We start from the raw sequence: 20,547 nt of genomic DNA on the forward strand, positions 1-20,547 counted from the left end.
TCTCTCTCTCTCTCTCTGTCTCTCTTTCTCTCTTTCTGTCTGTCTCTCTCTCTGTCTCTCTCTCTCTCTCTCTCTCTCTGTCTCTCTCTCTCTCTCTCTGTCTCTCTCTCTCTCTGTCTCTCCCTGTCTCTCTCTCTCTCTCTGTCTCTCTTTCTCTCTTTCTGTCTTTCTCTCTCTGTCTCTGTCTCTCTGTCTCTCTCTCTCTCTGTCTCTCTCTCTCTCTCTCGCACACACACACACACACACACACACACACACAAACACACACAGAGTCACCATTCTTAGGAACTCTGGTAGCTCCAAATTAACTCCAGGATCAAATATAAACTCCTCTGTTTGACTTTTAACCCCCTTCATAATATGACTCCTCCTTACATTTTTCAGTCTTTTTATACTTTACTCCCCTTCATCTTCTCTATGATCCAGCAACATTCACCTCCCTGTTGTTCCTCTCTTAAGACCCTCTATCTTCTGACTCTTTGCATTTTCCCAGGCTTCCACTCATGGCTGGGATACTCTTTTTCCTCATCTCTGTCTCCTAGTGTCCGTGACTCTCTTTAAAATTAGGCTGAAATTCTTCAATCCTACTTTCTGTAAGACACCTTTTCTGTTCTTTCCTCCCACCCCCAGTACCTTCCAGAGATTACTGCCAGTTCTCTCTGTATATATCTTGGATGTACATGGTCTGGAGACAGAAGTGGCAAACCACTCCAGTATCTTTGCCAAGAAAACTCCAAATGGGGTCATGAAGAGACAGACACAAGTAAAAAGACTGAAAAACAAAAAACGTATTTGTTGGCTTATTGTCTTCTCTATTAAAATATGAGATCTTTGAGAACAAGAACTTTTTGTCCTTTTAAAAATTTGTTTAATTTTTAAATTTTTTTAGCATAGTGTCTGGCACATGGTAAATGCTTAATAAATGCTTGTTGACTGACTGATTACTGATAAGGAAGATTTGTTGTATTCATCCCATGAGTAGTTGATTCTTGGAACTTAAATGTAATGCTTTATATTTATCCCTATTTTCTTTCTGTTATGCTCATTTATGCATTACAGACTGTGGAAATATTTGAGTTGTGCTATTGTCATTCAGTACTTCAGCTATTTTGCATAGTTGTTGTCTTCCATCAATCTTACAAGTATATCTTTTACATTTTACTTGGATCCTCAATAGAAATTTTGACAAGAACTAAACCAAATAATAGAAGCCTGTGGCACATCACTAGAGACTGGTCTCCAGGTTCACAATGATCCATTTATCTATCCTCACAGGGCCTGGGTGTTTAAATAGTTATGAACCCATCTAATAGTGCTGTCACCCAGTCTACATGTCTTCCATCTTGTTTAAAAGGATATAATGACAGACTTTGACAAATATATGGTAAAAAATCCAGATTCAGTATGCCTCTGGCATTTCCCTAATCCACCAGTCTAGCAATTCTGTCAAAAAAATGAAGTGAGGTAGGTTAGTTTGGTTTGACTTGTTCTTATCACACCTATGCTGGCTCCAAGGGATCACTGCTTCCATTTCTGATTGCACATCAACGATCCATTTAATAAGACATTCTAGAATTTTTCAAAAGATTAAAGTCAAACTTGATTGAAATTGCCTTCCTCTTTTACATATAGATAGACACAATAGAGTGCTAGTATTGTTAAGGGATCTGCTATTAAAAACTTATTTAACATGGAAATGGAAAAAGAAAAAATGTCAAATTATGGACTTTTAGCTAGATCCAAAAGAAGTTTTCTAATTCTCTTTAGTGTTCTTTCTGTTCATTCTCACTTTTACCCTCTTTCTACTGGAATATCTAGGTGTGGATGTGTGTACATACAAACACATACATATACTCATGCATGGGTTATACATATATATACATATATGTTTTTTCTATAGATTTATTTCATTTTTCTCCTTTATCTTAATCATACTCTCTGACTCTGTAAAGAGCATGAGGTAGAAGTTGGTGGATACTGCACTAGATATTTGCAATATTTTTATTGATTGTCAGCTTAAAGTATGTATTCTATATACATAATGCAAATAATTAAGCTTTTCATTGTATTTATTAAATGTGCTCAATCATATTCATGTGTATGCATGTGCATTGCATTGTATATGTTCATGTATTATGTTTCTATCTCTTACCTGTTTATAGCTCTCTATATATGTTTGTACATATTAGTATTAACTGTTTTAGGATCAGCATCCTGAAAAGATGGATGGTAGGTTATTGTAATTTGTTTTTTAGAGAGCCTAGAACTAGAGTCATGCTACTATAGGTAATTAGTACTAATGAACCCTTTTTGGGAGGTTATGATAACTGTGGCACTGATCTCCTGGTGTTGTGATGGCAGGTTACTAGGGCCTGGTGTCAGAACATAAATATACTAATTCCCTTTGGCTAGGCTAAACCTGACTTCAAGAGGACTTCCCCAGAGTTTATTGACAAGGGAGAAAGGCAACCATTTCCCCTCAGCCAGCTCTGAAGAGCCCTGATTCCCTTCTGCCTCTTCTCCATTTTCTCCTGGGAATGGTCTCCCAGGACCTATTCTACACTGGTTTTTGAGTGAGATGATGTTTACAGAATGACGCAGGTGAGTTTTGAGTTTGGGGAATAACCTCTTTGGCTATTAAATTTATTTAAAGGTCTGATTTAGCTAAATTTCTTCACTTTAACTTTTGTTCTGTTCCTTTAAAATGAATGCCCATAACTAAATTCATTTCTTGTTTTTTCTCATACAGTTCTATGAAAATCACATAAGTTCTCAGATCTTCAAAGTTCATGTCACTGATATCAAATTTGTTAATCATTTTATGTCAGGGACATTTGATCAGCCTAGCATTCCATTTAGGGATATCTGATCAGTCTAACATCTGATCTTTGTATTTAAATGTTAGTAACAGTGTGTAGATTTCATGAAGAATGTCACAGAATGATATATGGACTTTTCTTAGCCTTGTTTACAAAATGAATGTCAAAGCTTATGTGATTGCCTTCAGGGCACAATGTTTTTGTTTCTGTTGCTTTATAAAACATTATTTTTAATATGCATTTATGTGCTGGAAGAGAATACTAAAAAGTTTCATTGTCAGCAGATCTGAGTTTGAATCATAGTACTACTGTTGACTACCTTTGTGACCTTGGGCAAACCCCTTCCCTTTGAGTCTCTGTTTCTTCCTCTGTAAAATAAGTAGGTTAGATTAAATGTTCTCTAATTTCTCTTTTAACTCCTTATCCAAAGAAAATATGTGCTTGTGAAATGAATAATCTAACTTATGAGTGAACATAATATTACTTCTTGAAGTACTGGATGAAAATACTATGAACTACTAAAATGAATGACTAAATAAAATAATATTTTAGGCTTATAAATTAGGTGATTTTTAAAAAAAAAAGTCTATCTGCAAGACTGAGATAGAGTATGTCAGCATTAACCTGGCAAAGGAAACACAATAAAAGTTTTCCTTTAGATAAGGAATATGCAGTCACCCTTTGTGATCTCCTGTTTCACTCTGATGACAGTAGAGGATCATGACTGCGTAGGCAATTATCCCCATCACCGTGGGCCCTATCAGGGGATAATTGATCGTGACCTGACTCAGGCTTCCTGTGCCACAGGCAAGAATGGCTCACAGGGTCAATGCCATATAACTTCCAATAAAGGCTTCAACAGACGCTGCTTATGCTATAGGAATAGTCAATTTGAAAAATTTAATTACTGACTTTTCAATCTCTTAAATTAGGGGAAAGAAATAGCTGTCATTAATGAAATAATGCTGAGTTAAGAAACTACATGTTAATAAACCACATGTATCTAATACATTCCCCTGAGTATCTTCAGCATGTTATATTGTCCTCTTCCACTAAAATGTGCTACTCAATGAGTATTTTCAAATGTATAAATGTTATAACTGATTTTGACATCTAGGGAATGTCAGTGTAAAACTGATTAATCTTAATATTAATCTAAGAGAAAGCAAAACTGAGCTTACTTAAGGAACTTTGTCTGGTTCTTCACAAGAGGTAATAATGACAAGATCTTTGAAGACAATATAGAAATTAAATGTAACTTTATCTTTAGTTACAATATATAATATAGTGTTGTCCAGAAGCTTGCACATAGTACTTGGTCAATAAATTTTTGTTAGGTTAGGGTCGTTTATTTTTTTAAGTTTTTATTTATATTTTCTGTTTCTCACATCATTGCAGTATCCCATGTATCCATTCTCCTCTCCTTGTTAGAGAGTCATACTATATGATAAATAATATTTTTTGTATTTTTTACATATAGTTTGTTCACAGCAAATATTGCCTTTAAAAGATAGTAGCAAAATTGTACTGTTTGATTCCTCTTCTGCACAATTTTTTTTTCTTCTGTATACTTATTTTTTAAAATTTCCATATTAGCCATGTTGTGAAAGAAAACGCAGATCAAAAAAAAAGTAAAAAAAAAGTATGCTTCAATTTTCATTCATACTCCATCAATTCTTTCTCTGGAAGTAGATAGAATTTTTCATTATAAGTCCTTCAGAATTACCTTGGATCTTTGTAGTGCTGAGATAAGCTAAGTCATTCACAGTTTATCCTACAACAGTCTTACAACACTGCTATCAGTGTGTACAATGTTCTCCTGGTTTTGATCACTTTACTTTGCATCAGTTAACATATGTCTTTCCAGGTTTTCTGAAAGCATCCTGCTCATAACACAATAGTATTACATCACAATCATATATCACAACCTGTTCAACAATTTCCCAATTGATAAGCATCCCCTCAATTTCCAATTCTTTGTCACCACAAAAACAGTTACTATAAGTATTTTTGTACATATAGGTCCTCCTCTGTTATTAAAAAAAAATTCGTCAGTATGTAGGCCTAGTAGTGCTATTGTTGGGTCACAGAGTATGCAGTTTTATAACCTTTTGGGCACAGTTCCAAATTACTCTCCAGAATGGATGTATCAGTTCACAACTCTACCAACAGTGCCTTAGTATCCTAATTTTCCCATATCCATTCATCATTTTCAGGTTAGATCATCTTAAAGATGCTTTCTACATTGGGCACAGCAGTAGATACCGTGTTTCCCCGATAATAAGACACTGTCTTATTATATTTTTTGGACAGAAAAACACCAGAGGGCTTATTTTCAGGGGAGGGCTTATTTTAATGAACATTGACAGCAATTTTAATAAACAGGTAAATGTGAACAAAAAAATGTACCTTTATTCAATAAGCAAATCACTGGGGAAGAACAGGATGACACGCTCACTGCTTCACTACAGTAGCAATCTCAATAGGGCTTATTTTCGGGGGAGGGCTTATTTTAGAGGAATCTTACACAGTAAGGGGAGGGCTTATTTTCGGGATAGGTCTTATTATCAGGGAAACACGGGTATGCCAGGAAAAGAGTGGAGAATGAATGAAAGCCATCTGATATGAGCTTCTAAAAGTTATATGGGAAAACTAAAAATAAATAAATAAAAGCAAATATCCCATTAAGATTTGCCTTATCTGGCTTTTTACATACTGGAAATTTCTAGAAATAAATATTTCCAATGCAAATCTTCACAGAAGATGTTAATCAGAAAGAATGACAAAGACCATCAGAGTAAAGTTATTGGAATACATTAGGAATAACACAAGATTGTTTATTATTGTCACTATTTTGGAAGGAATAGTAAGTTAGCTTTCAGTTTCATAGGTTCTTGTGATCAACAGTTATTTGAAGAAACAAAATTATAACTGTATTTTATCATTATGTTTTTGCTATTTTTGACTCTAAAGTTGCCAGATGTCAAAAGAATTTTAGTAAGCTGCATAATCAGGGATCATGTCTTATTTGTCTTTGCCAACTAACCAGCTATGAAACCTAGCTTCAAGATCAAGACCCTTCACCTCTCTAAACCTCAGATTTCTCATTTATAAGAAGGGGCTAATAATATTTGTCCCACCTATCTGAGAGGTTACTGTGAAGAAAGTACTTTGTACTTTGTGCCATGTAAATGTGAGTTGTTATCTCCCCAAGCCCTGAACAGTGCTCTCTGCATGTGGTCTGCACTTAATAAATGTTTATTTAAATGCAATTCAATTAGTAAGCCTCAACAACAAAAACAACAGCTAGAGCTGACATACAGGGAAATGGCTCATCAATGGGAAGAGACATTTGTGCTTGTGTTTTTGAGGAAAATCTCTGGTTACAGAAACATTCTTGTAGATCCCACTATTTTACATTAAACCCAGAAAGTCCTTAAATTAGTACTTAGAATGCCTCCAATGCCAGCATTTATCAGTCACTAATACTTCTTTTATGAAGTATATTTTAGTACTTTGAAAAGTTAAAAAAATATAACTTGCCTGACTTCAAGGAGTTTATCACTTAATAAGAGAAAGGAATCATAACATTTATGTGTAATATATATATATAATCATATATGTGATTAATCATAGCATATATAGATATAGATGATATAGATTTTAAATTATTTGGTATGGTTTACAAAACTACCCAGATACAGATTAACACAATTCATTGGAATTGACATTTCTGTCTTTAATTCTTATTTTTTTAGTATTGTCACAGCCCTTTGCAGAATCATTTGTAAATTTTTCTACCCATTAAAATTCTTAGATCTAACTGTAAATAAACAGGAAAGGACATCCCTGTCCAAGTAGAAAAAAGTTTTCCTATCATTCTGACATTAAAGTAACATTCTCAAAGCTTCAAGGTCTTAAAAGGCAATGCAATGTGTTAATCATCTTGTATATTACCAACTAGGGAGAAGTGTTATGAGTTGTGTATCGAAAGCTGGCCACCAAGTCAGAAAAACCAGAGTTCAAGATTTGCCTCTGACATATTAGCTGAGTAACCCTAGACAAATCATTTGACCTCTCTATCAGCACCCTCAGGGAACTCTCTAAATTGCAAAACAAGTGTTGATCTCCATTGGTAGAGGAAGTTTCCTTATTGAGAGTCACATATTAATGAAATCACAGGTCCAGCACTGTTCCCTAGGGGAAACAATAAATTACCAGTTGGAGAATTCATGTTATCATTGCTTCTGTAGTAGACTTCTTTTTTTTTTTTTTGCTTTTTGGAGGGCAACTGGGGTTAAGTGACTTGCCCAAGGTCACATGGCTAGTTTTTGTGTTGTGTCTGAGGTCGAATTTGAACTCAGGTCCTCCTGACTCCAGGGCCAGTGCTCTATTCACTGTGCCACCTAGCCACCCCAGTAGACTTCTTTTTAAAGTATATCTGCACTTCACTTGGTTTTGAATAGACCTAAATAATCTTTCACATTTGGAAAAGGATGACCAGACAATTGAGGATGCCTATTTGTAAACAGTACTGCTTATATATACATGTCAACCTAAAATCCTTCAGGATCCCCAAAGATATTCTCCAATTGAGTATGTACCATTCTCAAGTCACCTTGACAGACACCACGGGGAACACATCAATACATATATACTGAAAAAATCTTGGCTTTCCATGCCCTCTACAATTTGGCACCAACCAACCTTATCCCACTAAACAAATTAGTAATCATTTATCAATCACTTGCCATGAGCAAGGCAATGTACCAAGAGATTGAAATACAAAGTTTAATGATATAGACCATACCCTCAACAATATAACACTCTTAATCACTTATATTTATCACTTTGACACATACCCCCAGTGTGACCATAGGGAAGTGATTTATACTCTGAGGGGCCAGCCAAATCTCTCAGAGTATAAATTACAGACCATTTGGTGATCTACCTTAGTGGAGATAGTTTCCACACTAGACTAACGAAATTACAGATAGATAGATAAATAGATATTTTCTAAACCAACGAAATTACAGATAGATATAGAGATGTGTATGTACATGAATACATATGTGTATATATACAACCACATATACATATGTGTGTGCACATATATCCATCCTTAAACACACAAAATACTTATTTGTGTGCATACACACACACACATACTGTTTGACTTACTGGTCAGAGAACATCAGCCTCATATCTGGGAAGACCTGAGTTCAAATCTCCCCTCTGACACATACTTGCTGTGTGACCCTGGGCAAATCACTTAACCTTTCAATGTTCTAAATGATTCTCTAAGACTATAAGTTACAGTGAAGGTGTCAGCCAGCATAGGTAGAGGAATTTCCTCACAGAAATCTCCCTATAATAATGAAATCATAGTTCTAACCCCTGTTCTTTTTATAAAACAATATATGTTCCCTAAGAAGTCAAGTAGTATAATAGGTAAAGCAATGAACTTGGCATAAAAAGACCTCAGATCAAATCCTGCATCAACTATTTACCATTTGTGTGAACCTGGGTAAATCATTTCATCTTAATTTCTATCAACCTCATCTCAGTTTCCTTTGAAAAATAAGGTTAGTGATACAGTAGTATCTGCCTCTTAAGACCCTTATGAGGCTCAAATAAGATAATATATGCAAAGTGCTTAGCAAACCTACAAAAACTATATCAGTTCTTATTATTGTATTATACAGTTAGATAATTTATTCAAGGTAAAAATGCATCTCACTTATTTTTATGTCTCATTACCTAATGTGATCCTTACACATTGTAAGGTATTCAATTAGATCACAAGATCATAGATTTAGACATGGAAGAGAGTTGAAGGGTTGAGCCAACCCCCTTCATTTTATAGATTAGGAAACTGAGGCATAGTGAGATTAGGTAGTTTGCCTAGTGTAGCACAGAGTTGGAAGTGTCTGAGGCAGGATTTGAACCCATGTTTTTCAGACTCCAAGTCTTTTGACCTATTCTCTGTACTATCATGCTTTCATAAATACTGAAATGAATTGAACAAAATATAAAGCATTGCTGGAAATGAATGGAAACCCTTAAAGTAAGTGGTGAATATTAAGGATTTCAAAGGAGTAGAGAATATATTTGTGTTGAAGGAAAGCAGGAAGGGCATTCCAGGCCAGGAAAATGGTATGTGCAAAGGTTTAGACCTTTTAAGACCTTTCTCCTTCAGGTTTACCTCCCACAGATCAGCTAAAATTGGAATGAATATGGTTGGTGGTTGCAAAAAGTTGAATTAATGTTCCCTAGAAATGATTTTTCCCTTTCAATCATTTGAGTCTTTCAATCTAAAACTAGAAAAACTAAAAATAAAAATTAATCGGAACTTTTACTCTTTCTTTCCTCCCTCTCTTCCTTGTCCTTCCTCTCTTTTCCCCCTCCTATCTTCTCCTTTTTTCTCTCTTCCTCCTACCTCTATTCTTTTCCCTTGTCTTCACTCTCTTTCCCTTCTCCCTTTCTCTCTCTATTACTTGTCATCTCTTTCTCTCTTGCTTTACCCCCCAATTCTCCAAGGTTTTCCAGAGTGCGGAAGTCTATACTCTGTGTGCATGTGAGGAGTGTGTGTGTGTGTGTGTGTGTGTGTGTGTGTGTGGCGCTTTAATTGAAACTAGAGTTTATACTCCTAGGTTTCTACCATGCATTTTATTAATATCTACTACCCTCTTATTATCAGGGCATTTATCCTCTTTATATGTGCAAAAAGATATATGTTCATCTCGTCCTGCTACTTGTCCCCAACTTATCATTCCAACAGACACTTATTGACAACATTTTGGCAGTCTTTGCAGAGAGTTTAAGGACTTAGAAACTGACTTGTTTCTCACTCCTGTCCTCATTTTCTTCAGACCTTATATCTGAAACAGACAGACACTGAAAATGTTGGATTTAGGGCAATATTCTGGCATCCCACATGAACTAGGAGGGGAAAAAAGGTAGAATGCCTTCAGCATTCTATAAAGATGAAAGAGAGATAAACCTTTAATTTAAAAAAGTGAATTTAGAATATAAGGAAACATCCAAATAATCTAAAATTAAATAGACATTATAAACAACATAATTAGCAGCCTTCTTGGGTCTCGTATTACACACAAGGATATTCCTTTTGCAGCTTACAAGTATTTGCTGGAAATCTTTAAAGAGTTTTAAAATCTGAGTTCCTGCTTGTGAGTTCAGTCTATAGAAATTTTCAACACAATACCTTTAATTGTGTTTTGGGTCCCATAAAATCATTAGAAATAAGCAAACCAATAAACAAAGGCAAGAATTAAAGATTAGCAGAAAGCAAAACTTAAAGATGGCCAGATGACCTAATACAGTTACTCAGCATAGTTCTTTGACCTACCACCATCTCACTGGTACAGGGTGTGCTTCAGGCTTTACATTAGTGTCATATTCTCAGCTCTAACCCTTGTGAGAACTCTGCAAAATAATTAGTGATGAGCAGTAAAAATTACCCTTCAGAAATGACCTATCAGTTTATAAGCTACATCCTTGACACCCAGTATGGTTTGTCATACTTTAAACGGACATAATGTCTAATTTGATGGAAGAAGGAGAGTGGGAAAAAGATGAAAAGACACTATAATTCTTGAAATAGGATCACACTTGAAAAAAATTCTTTTTGGGGTTACTTTTCTACATATGGAAAAATTGTTTTAAAATAAAACAAAATGACTGTTTTGAAATATTTTCAATAATTCTAGATATTACACATTAAACAACTGCAATTGTATCTCAAATGCTATGGGAATTTAGTCTAATGGAAAAGATGTTAGATTAGAAAGCAGGATTAGGGTCTAAATTTAGCTTGAATCATGATACTGTCTCTAACTTTCATTCTTTCTCTCTGCTTATCATCTTCACTTCTCCAAAGAGAAGGCTACTAGAGGATTTCTAAGAATACCATAGAAAGCTAATCATAGCCATAGTATTAATACTAGCCACACAACTGCTTATAATGCTTCCTGGCCAATCTTGCTTTGGATTTTGTGGTTTCCACTCTACCTAGATGTCAGATAAGTACCTCTTAAACCATATTTGTCTGCTTTTATGTATATATTCAATTAATTGAAACCCAACTAGTTAAAATCCATAATTAATTAAAAAATTTTTATGTTCCACTTTTAGAAGATCTCAAATGGCAATTAAACTAAGGTTCCATTGCACATTTATTCTTAAAAAGTAACATACAAGATATGCCCTAAGTGCAGCATCTAATCTCCTATGTCTTCTAAATAAAATCTATAATTATATATATATATATAATCTATAAAATCTTCTATATAAAATAAGATACAAATCATTGATATTTTCAGGTACTTTAAGAGTATCAATGACCAAAGAAAATCAGTTCAATCAGTAGTAATTAGACACCTGCGTGGTTCTAGGTATAATGATACAGAGGCCACAGAGATGCCCTCAAGAACCTTAGATAAAGAAAAAAAAGATTTGATAATCCTTACTACACTATGTTCTGGCAACAAAATGGACTAATACAGTTGAAACTTATAGTGGCTAAAATAAAAAACCTTGTTTACTAAATATAAGTTAACCAGAAAATTATAACCTAAGAATGTCATCATTGAAGCACCCTCAAGTCAGTGCCAGAATCGACTCTATAATACCTTCCCCAAGTGCATCCAAAGCCTCTGCTTTGTCATTTCCTTTAATAGAGAGCTAATGACCTCAGAAAGCATCCCATTTCACTGTTCACTGTTCACAATTCTCCCCTTACTTAGAACCAAAATCTGCCTCCCTCAAAAAAAAAAAAAAGAAAAAGAATAGAATGGAGAAAACTAGATTCAGTCTCCAAGTCCTTGATTTATAAGTCCTGGTCTTGTCCTCTGGAGAAACATATCATGCCTATTTCTTATCCTTCTTTCTATATTAGCCCTTCAAATACTTAAAAAACAGCTCTCTTGCTGACCCTTTCTGCCACAAGTCTTCTATTTTTTCAAGCTAAATACTCCTAGTTCCTTGAAATTAAATTAACCAGAACAGCCTATTCCTTAAACATTCCTGTTAATGGAGGCTTAAGTCTGATAAATTTGGGTTAATTGGTATTCTGACTCAAAATTTCTTAGCTGTTCTTCCTGACCACTGAACAAGAGAGAGCTACAGAAAAATTTAAAGGATCCCTATTACAGCACTACTTTTACTGGGTTACTTGTCCAAGTAAGTCACAAAAAAACTATAACAACAATAATTAAAACAATACTCATCTCCCTTTGTTGTTAAGTAGTTTCAGTTGTGTTCTATTCTCTGTGACCCTTCTTTGAGGTTTTTTTGGCAAAGATACTAGAGTGGTTTGCCATTTCCTTCTCCAACTTATGAGGAAACAGGAAAACAGGGAAACAGGGTTAAGTGACTTGCCATGGGTCAGACAGATGCTGAGTGTCTGAAGTCAGATTTGAACTCAGGAAGATGAGTCTTTAGGACTAAACACTACCACCCATACCCACCCACCCCCAATCCCCTGCCTGCCCCATTTACCAGTTTCTCTGGAAATTGAGAGAAGTTGAGTGATTTGACAAAGTCACATAACTAGTAAGTGACAGAATCAATTTTGAGTTCTTGGAATGATGCCCCCCAAATTACTGAATGTACATAGGAAATTCTTACTCATTTAATATGTATATTTCCACATGTATGCATGCATCCAAAAGATAGAGAGTTATATTAGTGTTGATTCTACTCCTGGCTCTACCATTAATTATCTTTATGACCCTGGGCAAGACACTTAACCGTGATGTTTCCTTGTTTGTAAAAAGAGTACGCTCAACTGAAAGGTCTCTAAACATATATTTCTGCTCTAAATTCTGTGATTTACCTTTTTGTAAAACTATAAGGATTTTGAGTTGTTCAATCTATCTGTATTCATCTTCAGGGTGAGGTGATTTTGAATTAAGATCATGGATTAGAGTTTAGGGGAACATGTTACAGAAAAGTATAGTGAGCCTCTCCAAGAAGTTATCTGATTTGCCTTTAAATTAACTGGGCAAAATTCGTCATTCTCCCTGCCCCCCCTTGCATTACTTTATCTTTGTGATTGACTTTTATTCATACCCCAAGAGAAAATTAATATTCACCAAAAATTCAAATTCTATGTAATTCCTACTATGTCACAATTGTTTAGTGGGTCTTCTTGTGGCATTTGCGTATTGTGCATTGTGTTAGGTTCTTTCAAATTATGTGCATAAAAATGGAAAGATTAATAAAGTAACAAAAAAGGAATTAGTAACTGGGTTGAGTTGATTTAAACAGCCAAGTCAAAATAACTTGTCCACTTGAGGATTAAAATTAGTTATGTCTACCAACTAGGATAGATAGATATGTATATTCTTATGTATGTATCTACTTATGTACATATGTGTATATACATGTACATACATACATATTTTAAAAGCTGGCCTGAGATCTAAGACAGTCATGATCCTAGAGCACCATCCTTGTATGAATCAACAATGGTACCAAACTCAAAAGGAAAGAGGGAGAGCAAAAGACAAATCTGAACTGAAGGAGAACATCATTTCCTGCACAGTAAAGAGTATAAAATGATCTCTTGCCTACATAGAGCTAAATGGGGTCATGGTCAAGGCGGGTGGGGGATAAGCCATAGAGTTGTGTAATTAAGAAAGACCAGGGAAAAAGATTTTCTCTGTGACTTGGAGAAGACCCTAACCATTCACACATCCTTCTAGCAAAGTTTTCTGTGTTGCTTAGCCTACTTTTACCCTTAACACTTTCATCCCCTACACTATTAGTAAAAAAAAAAATTTGGAGGGCATTTGGGGTTAAGTGACTTGCCCAAGGTCACACGGCTAGCTTTTTGTGTTAAGTGTCTGAGGTCGAATTTGAACTCAGGTCCTCCTTGAATCCAGGGCCCATGCTCTATTCACTGCGCCACCTAGCCGCCCCTTAACACTTTCATCCTTAAAAATTTTAGTAATAGGAGCAAGTCACTTAACCCCAAATGCCCTCCAAAAATTTTTTTTTAGTAATAGTTTAGGGGAGGGCTAATGCCTTTGTGTTTTGTTGTAGAGGAAAAACAACTGTTTTAACTTGAAGAAGGGAATTCTCCTCTTTACCCAAAAGTTAGTTCCCTTGAGTCAGTGTGTTATAGGAGCTTTCACAGTGGGATTTGGAAGGCACCCACATCTACAGCAGTCAAAGAAGAAGAATAGTTGGCATTGTAGGGGGAAGAGTGAGATGATAAAAATATAATGATTCAGGAAAGCAGCCTTCCTATTTTATGGTCACAATGCAGTCCTAGCTACAAATGAAGTAAGCAGCTTGAAAGTCAATGAGCATCACCTTATTATATTTACCACAGGGACTTAAAATGCTATCCATTCTATTGTATTATAGTTGAATTCTTTTGATGACAAAACTTATATTGTCTTTTGGGGTTTAAGCAGGAGTATTTTGAAGGAGTATGATAAAGTTACTTGGAGTCCTTGTGATTTTTGATGGAGTAGATAGCCTTTGATGACATTGCCTGGAAGGCAACACTAAACTTAAGGAAAGCATTTCAGTGTCAGTTGAGACATTTGCTTTTTAAAAAGTGAAGAGTTTTCCCAGATGTTAAGTTAGATTTCTTTGTGTTACATATATCTCTTTGGTGACCTAAAGATAAAGTTATTCACATAAAATGGTTTTTAATGAGACAACATAACTTCAAAAATTACAGCTATATATTTGATATATATATATATATATGTGTGTGTGTGTGTGTGTGTGTATATATATATACACACACATATATATATATATATATATGGTTTTTTCTTCAAGGCATGAGTTTTAAGCTGCTCAAGTGTCAAGGGAAAAGATAAGAAGGAGATGCAAATGCAAATACTGGGGTGGGGGTGGGGGACTGGTGAGAAGAGGAATTTAAAATGATGTTTTAAAAGGTTGCAAAATTGACTACAGATAACCAGAATGTTTGGAAACACCAGAGGGTAAAATTGGAAAGTGGGGTGTCAGAGACTGCTCTCAAATCCCATTATTTCTTAACAGGATTTTGTGATTGCAACTCCTGTACCCAGCTTTACAAATAAATCTAGCCAGGAACTCTGAATTTTTAATCTGGAGAGGTTTTCATTTTCCCAGAGAGTAATCCTCCTAAAGATCAGACCCATTACCTTTACTCCAGACCCCCAGAACTAGCTGTTAGAGTGAGGCCAGGGGAAATCACACCCCAATATGGTCAGGGTTCACTGGCTAATGTGCTGATATGCTTGGTCAGACAGTACTTAGCTTAGTACTGAATCTTGCCAGAAGTGTAGGTGAAATCCCAGTTTAGACTGAGCAAAGTCCTGAATGGCTACATCAGTTAGCAATACCAGACAATTAACTTCAGCGTGATGCATGCTGAAAAGAATTAAAATGCCATAGAACTTTGCTCTCAATACCCCTCTGAAATAATACTTGTAAAATATGTAATGCATATGGGAAATTTTTACTCACTTGTATGTATAGCACTAGGCAACATGGATACATTCAAATGATTAAGATTTCCATTGAAACTGGTTAATAAACAATCCATGGGCAAATCAGCTCAGAACAGATTGGAAAAATACAGGGAAATGATTAACAGGGTCTTCTGTGGGAATTTGTCAAACATCCTTGACTTTATGATTTAAGAATTCTTGCCTCTAAATGTTCATGTTTTGGGGGACTTAAAAGCTCCTGCAAATTTCTTAGACACATACAAACTTTATATACTTTATATTGGAGACTTGTGGGGATATTCTAGGAAAGAAAAACAAATATGATCTTAATGCATTGGAAAGACAGTCTAATTCCCATAAAACTAGAGTGCAAAATAGCATAAATGTCTTACATTTCTATTTTGTTTTATGCATTTTTTCATAGCACCTTAACATGTTATCTCATTTAAGGACACTCTGAAATTGATTTAAAAAAATTAGTATTTTTCTCACCATTCCTTAGACTAATAAACTGAGGCCTTGAGAGGCCTTCCTTACAGATTGGCTGACTTGCCTGAGGTCATGTATAGAGTGACAGTGGCAGAACTAGAACTCTAGGTTTCATGACAAATAGTATAGGGCTTATTCCATTTTATAATATTGCTTCCCAAAATGGAGTGAGAAAGAACAGACAGGTGGTGAAGGACTTATCAATCAGTCATTCAATAAGTATTTATTATTTACTATTTGCTAAGAATCAGAACAAATAAAATTATTCCTACCCTCAAGTAGCTTATATTTCTTGGAGACATGTATATGAAAGTATATTTAAATTGCATTTATATAAAATATATACAAAGTAAATGTAATGTATTATATGAGAAGAAAGGAGAGGAAAGCAGAGACAGTGAGCTGAGAAGAAATACTTTGATCATAAATGAAGTACTAGTTCTTAAATTCAATCATCTCTTTGTTCTCTAGTTTCTCAACTATGAGCTAATTTTGGCTATAGACTCCTAATTCCCCTCTCTTGTCATATTTCACTGTATCAGAGGTACTCCAAAAGTAACAATCAGTTCTGTGATACAAATAAAAATCAGTACTCTACAATAAACTTACATTTATCTAGCCTGGAATAGTGGGTTTTTTCCCTTTTTTTTTTGTTATTTTGTTAATTAAGGATTTGGATAGCAGAGATCTGCTCTATGTACTTTAAGAATGACCTATTCATAGAGCTATAGAACACAGTAAAATGTAATTCACAAGACAGTTATATGGAACATAATTTAATTTTTCTTTCTTTCCAAGGACATTTTAGTATCATTCAGGATCTCAAAGTCACAGTTGTGAATGTTAATTATCAATGTTCAGGAGAAGAAGAAAAAAAAACAGCCCTGAATTGTATGATTATTTGAGATCTAGATATATGAGAGCTTATTAGCCATATTTGATGGCTATGTTGTCAGTATTTTATATGTTGTTATAAAATATAAAAAACTGGTACAAAATCCTCCACTGATGAAGATTGCAAACTTCCATTCTATGAAAATTGTTGTCAAGTAGATAGCCAACAATGACCTTCTCTGCATGTACCTGGGCTTATCTTCAAGAAAACTGAAGTAAATCTTCCTAGAGGTTTAGATTCTGCTAGCATAACCCTTGAAGAACTCAAGGTCATCTTCATGTCATGATGAGGTCTTTAGTTGTCATTAGTTAAGTTCTAGACAACTAAATCAGATGCTGTCAACATAATAATGGTTAATTTTTTAGGCTAGAAGAGACCCTAGGACTCATCTAGTCCCACTCACTTAGTTTGTTGATAAGGAAACTGAAGTCCAGAGAAGTTAATTGACTTGTCCAGGGGTTACGTAGCCACTTGGAGGCAAATTCAAGATTATAACCTGAGTCTCCTGATTCTCTAACCATTGCTTTCATCATCATTAAGGAAGAAAAACAATACTTATAAATCCACATACAATATTATTTAGGAGGTGTTCACATTACAATACTCTGAGGTACAGAAAATTGTCCAAATCTAAATTTGTACATAATGGCAAGATTTAAATGATTCTCCAACTGGTGGAAAGCAGAACCCCACATCTAGTGTATAATTTGCAATGCATTTTATCACTTTCTAGTGACATATTATTAATATGACCATTCCTGCCTGAGGTCATTCTTGTTATAATCTAGAACAGGACTTCTTAAACATTTTTTACTCACAGCCCCTCTTTGCCCAAGAAATTTTACATTATACCCCAATATATAAGTAGGTATACAAATCAAACATTTACTGATAATGAATCATAGAGAAATTTATTTTAAGACAATTCTTTGGTCTACATGTAATTTTATCATTTATTAAAGATGACAGCAAATTTACATACTAATGAGATGGATGTGCTTGTTTATTTTTACATAAAGAATTAAATCTTGGCAGAATATTTGGATCTAGAGCATCTTCAACATTTTTCAGAGTTGATCAACATTTTGATTTTATAATCATCAGTGCTGAGAACACCATTTCACATAAATACATGGTACAAAATGACAGAAGTATGTTTAGGGCCATTTCAGAAATTATTGAAAATTCTGTCATAACCCCAAATCAAAATTCATTTAGTGATTTTGTATGTACAGTAAAAACACTGAAATATATAACATACAATAGTCTTGAATCTGAGCTGAGGTGTTTCTGGCAGCATTTGTTGCCATTGCATAGTGTGACAGCATGCTCAGTGCAAAGTGCGCATGTTGTGTGTTCAGAACCAAGGTTGCAGTGAAGTTGTGTAATGCAACCTGGGCAAGCACTGCCACAAATGCCTCAGATTTGTTACATATTTGATTTTGAATTAATTTTTGGTTGTTGGGTATTCTGAAACCTTTTTCTGTTGCCAAATTTTTCGTGGCCCCCATATTCCATTATAGAACCCTGTATGGGGTCCCAACCCACAGTTTGAGAAACACTGATAGAATGAATGGAATTATTGATTGAAATCTCTCTTCTCCTTATTTCTTTTTAGTATTGGTTGTATCCAGTGCAAAAGAGAAAAGACGAGTTCCAAGTGTCCCCATAGCTACAATTCCTAGGACACTGTGAGTTATCATCCTATTTATCAGAGATTTTAGTGTATCCCATTTTCATTTTGTACTTTGTTGAAAAGGGACACCCAAGGTTCCACATGTGGCTTTGTGAAATCCTCTAGAAATTGCCGGCAAAAGGATAAAAAAAAAATTTGGACCTGAGATTTTTATGACTTTGAATTACTTTTTTTCAATGGTTTTCACTATACATAATCAGCAGATTTTGTTGTAATTTACAGCATTAAAAAATGAGAAACTGCATGGCAGGATTAATATATAGACCGATCTATTTCTCCATAGGAACTTGGAAGAAATGTCCTTTTCCTGAAAAAAAAAATGGGGTGACAATTCAGAAGGACTAATTAGAAGAATATAAACAGTGGTTTGATTGTAGGAGAGCTAAAGTAAACAGTTGGCTAGTGGGGAAAATATTACATATGAGTTGCTTTTGCTTACCTGAATATAACTGGAGCATGGTGTGATGAATAGAGAGTTAACCTCAAAACCAGAAAGCCATGGGTTTGTCTTGACTCTGACACATCAAGAATATGTGACCTTAGCTAAGGAACTTTTAGTGCTCTAGTCCAGTGACGTCACACTCAAACAGAAAGAGGTCTCATATTGACTTAGAAAATCACAAATTAACATTATGTTCTATTGTATTTTTACTTATTTTGAGTATTTCCCAATTATATTTTAATTTTCTTTTGAAGTACTTGGGAGTGTTGTGGGTCCACAGGTTTAAAAGCTATACTAAATTCAGAAGTTCTGGAGAAGGGGACAGTCTGCATTTATAGTGGGAACTTTTTCATCCTGGATATAATTCCCTATACCAATGAAATAATAGATCCAATGCCCATGCCCTGTGATGATTATATGATATCTAGTATAATTTTCAAGTATGATTGCAGAATCAGTCTGTCTAAATCAGGGCATATGTAGTTTATAAATAATAACTTGGATTTGTAAAAACATTATATAGCTCATAAAGTGTTTTCCTCCATGCAATCTGCCTGTGAAGGAGTTTTACTTATCAATGGAAAAATGACAATTTGCCAAATTAAAACCTTTAAAAATTCTTTTAAAAGTACTGGAGGGACATAGTTATAAAAGTTATAGATAATATCCTTGGCCTGAGAGATAGCCCAATATTTGTTTTAAAACAAAATACTAAAAAAAAAGAAAAAATCCTTATCTTCCTTCAAAAATCAGTTGAAACACTCCAACATGAAGCCTTTCCTGATTCCCCCAGCTGCTATTGTTTCACTGGATGAATCTTAAGGTCCTTGAAGCCAGGAGTAGTTTCATTTTTTGTCTCTGAGCCTAGTACAGTGTCTAGCACCTAATTTTTGTTTATTGATTGATCTATTGATTGGTACAATCACTCCAGAGGATACATTAGATATTAGACAGCTGTAGAGATACATAGCATACTTGCTCATCTTTGAAGACATGTTTGAATAGGAAAAAAAATTGGTGAGTGCCTTAAGTGACTGTCAGCTTATATAGTGACTCAGAGAATAGGGAATTATCAAGAAGTTTGCAATTTATTACCAATTACGGCACATACTTTACATTTGCTAATGAAAAAGGAATACAACCAACAAGGATGTTTATATATATATATATATATATATATATATATATATATATAAGCATTTTTCCCTAGAGCATCATATATGTGCATAGTTGCTTAGCAATTAACCATTGGAAAATAACCAGTGTCTCAGTGGTCCCTAAGAGCCATAGCTGGAAGAGTAGTGAGATGGAACCGCTCTTGTTTTCCTTAGTGGCATCTAAGGACATCTATACTGGTCTAATGCACCTCTGATGGAATATTGTGAAAGTGAAGCATAATTTCCTAATAAGTGAGAGGAGATTTTATCCTTATGAATCATTCATCTACTTCCATTGAAGATGAATGTGTACCTCATTTCATGAATGCAGGCTACTTTGCGTACTGTCTGGAATAAACAAATCAAGAGGGAGACCATAAAGAAATCTTGAGCTATGTGTGATTTTTACACATGGGCAAATTTACAGACCTTAGTGTAAAATTCAGCATCCCAGCTATTGTGTAAGTTTTAAGATGTTATCTAAATTGGTGTATAGTCACCAAAGCAGTGAATGAATGAACTATATCATTAAACCCTTGCTGAATACTGTGATTTCTCATACGCAACAGA

General features: G+C 34.8%; 1 protein-coding gene and 1 pseudogene across 4 annotated transcripts in view; both read left to right on the plus strand.

Annotated features, from left to right (window-relative positions):
* Positions 1 to 2,869, plus strand: part of LOC138177500 (dnaJ homolog subfamily A member 1 pseudogene) — a 121,563-nt pseudogene extending 118,694 nt beyond the window's left edge.
* Positions 1 to 20,547, plus strand: part of MYT1L (myelin transcription factor 1 like) — a 704,996-nt gene that overhangs the window by 35,376 nt on the left and 649,073 nt on the right. For 3 of the 4 annotated variants that reach the window (XM_069108683.1, XM_069108686.1, XM_069108685.1), the window contains exon 1: positions 18,303 to 18,373. The exons of the other annotated variant lie outside the window; for it this stretch is intronic. The gene's annotated coding sequence lies outside the window, so the exon portion shown is untranslated. Of the gene's footprint in view, positions 1 to 18,302; positions 18,374 to 20,547 lie in introns of those variants that run through there. 4 annotated transcript variants of the gene reach the window in all.

Source organism: Petaurus breviceps, unplaced genomic scaffold (genome assembly GCF_028583685.1).
Source record: "Petaurus breviceps papuanus isolate PSGF00001 unplaced genomic scaffold, PetGlider_PUasm1.0 90418, whole genome shotgun sequence".
NCBI classification, from domain to species: Eukaryota; Metazoa; Chordata; class Mammalia; order Diprotodontia; family Petauridae; genus Petaurus; species Petaurus breviceps.